The 2,384-nt window shown below is 38.7% G+C and overlaps 1 non-coding gene across 1 annotated transcript; it reads right to left on the bottom strand.

Annotated features, from left to right (window-relative positions):
* Window positions 1-1,010: 1,010 nt before the first annotated feature.
* Window positions 1,011-1,117, bottom strand: LOC141682152 (small nucleolar RNA R71). The gene has a single exon (XR_012559553.1). It is a non-coding gene; the product is annotated as a small nucleolar RNA R71 (small nucleolar RNA).
* Between the last annotated feature and the right edge of the window lie 1,267 nt (window positions 1,118-2,384).

Genomic DNA, 2,384 nt, shown 5'->3' with positions numbered 1-2,384 from the left:
TCATGATATATTACATGTGCATTAAACCATTATGTTGTCAAATTCTATAGACATATAGGGTCTCAATATAATTGGTGTTTATTCAGCTTCTATCTCTTTTGTGGATGTTTGGTAGTATGTTATTCGTGCAACAAAAGTTGACGTTTATCAGTTTCGTGTTATCTGATTAGTGTCATCACCATTACATGCTAAGGTTAAGAATGAAAAGGCTATTGAATGAAGTAATTAATGAAGTTAGAATTTCATGTTTGTCATATATATTAATTCAATCATTCTTATTCTCTTAGTTATAATTGTTAGTTTAATTCGTAGTTAGTTTGTTATTCGTCTTAGCATTGAATAATAACCATACATTGTTGCATAGGTGCATAAATTACAAAGTTAACCTAAACCAGTCTCTGTAGGAACGAATCTGATCTATATCTTATACTACTTGCGAACGCGTATACTTGTGTGTAATTTAGCGCGTATTTTTGCCCTAACAAGTTTTTAGCGCCAGTGTCGGGGACTCGGTGTTAATTTTTAATTTATGTGCTTGTCATCAGTGGTCATTAAAGTTCACTGACTCAGACTCTTTTACTTTCACCATTTATTTGTTTGTGTATCAGGTACTCATTACAATGGGAGATCCAGTAGCACGAATGAAAGCCTTGATGGATTTTTCTCAACCCAAGATCAATGACATTCAATCTAGCATTGTCAGGCCAGCTATCATAGCTAATACCTTTGTGATCAAGCCAAGCATAATTCAATGGATGCATAATTCAATCAAATTTGGGGGTTCTCCAACGGAAGATCTCAATATGCACATTAGAGATTTCATCAAGATCTGCGACACCTTCAAGTTCAACGGTATTTCTGAAGATGCTGTGAAGCTAAGACTATTCCCATTCTCTCTAAGGGACAAGGATAAGAGCTGGTTACACTCTGTATCAGCTGGTTCGATTACTACTTGGGAAGATCTTGCTCAAAAGTTTCTGACTAAATTTTTCCCTATGGCAAAGACAGCTACACTCAGGAATGCTCTCACTCAATTTATGCAGCAATCGGGAGAATCTCTATGTGAATCTTGGGAGCGCTACAAGGAGATTCTTAGGAAGTGTCCTCATCATGAAATGCCTGATTGGATGATCATCAATTGCTTCTATAACGGTTTGGGAGAACAGTCTAGACCCATGCTTGATGCAACATCAGGTGGAGCATTATGGGCAAAAAGCTATGAGGAAGCTTATGGTCTAGTTGAACTGATGGATGCTAATGAATATTAGTATCCAACCCATAGATTGCCATAGGGCAAGGTAGCAGGAGTTCTAGAAGTTGATACAGCTACAGCTATAGCTGCTTAGTTAAAGGTATTGTCTATGAAGATCGATTCTCTGGCTAACTATGGAGCCAGAGAACAAGTGTTTGTGAGCTTTGTGCAGGTTCCCATGCGACGGAGTAATGTGCTATATCTAGTGAATCAGCTCAGTTTGTGAGCAACTTTAAGAGATCGAAGCAACCAGTTCCAGACACTTATAATCCTGAAAACTGGAATGACCTTAACTTTGGCTAGAGAAACAAGCAGAATGCGATGCAACAGCCTTATCAGCAGTTTGGAAATGAGTAATTCAATCATCCTGGTTTTCAGCAACAATTTGCACCAAGATAATAAATCCAACTTCAACAATAAACTCATGGAGGTGCAGGTCAATATTCGAATGAAAAATTTGAATTGGAGGAGTTGAGGCTTATGTGCAAAAACCAGGCTCTTATATGCCAAAGTCAGGCTATTTCTATCAAGACTTTGGAGGACCAAATAGGGAAAATTGATAACGCCTTATTGAATCGATCACCAGGAATGCCTCCTAGTACTAAAGAAGCCAATCCAGGCAAGAGGGAAGTCGAAGAACAGGTGAACGCCATCACCTCGAGGTATGGAAAGGTCGCAAGCCCCCAAATTCAGCAAGACGAAGAGCCTGAAAAATCTCAAGTTTCAGAAAATACAGTTGTTGCTGAAGAAGAAGTACTGAAGGAAGCAGAAGTGGAATCAAGGAAGAAAACAGGTCTATCCTCCACCTCCTTTTCCTAAAAGGCTGTAGAAGCAGAAGTTAGATAACAAATTTTCTAAGTTTCTGGAGGTGTTCAAGAAACTTCATATCAACATATCTTTCGCTAAATCTCTTGAACAAATGCCTAGCTATGCGAGGTTTATGAAAGGTATTCTCTCTCAGAAAGTGAAGCTCGATGACTTAGAGACAGTTGCACTAACGGAGGAATGCAGTGATGTGCTGCGACAGAAGTTGCCTCTGAAGCTTAAAGATCCTGGAAGTTTCACTATTCCTTGCACAATCGAAAACTTGTCATTTGACAAGTGTTTATGTGATTTGGGAGCTAGTATCAAT

The sequence above is a fragment of the Apium graveolens genome, chromosome 8 (genome assembly GCF_009905375.1).
Source record: "Apium graveolens cultivar Ventura chromosome 8, ASM990537v1, whole genome shotgun sequence".
Classification (NCBI taxonomy): Eukaryota; Viridiplantae; Streptophyta; class Magnoliopsida; order Apiales; family Apiaceae; genus Apium; species Apium graveolens.
Note: the sequence above shows the minus strand (reverse complement) of the source record. Positions and strands in the feature narration are given on the sequence as shown.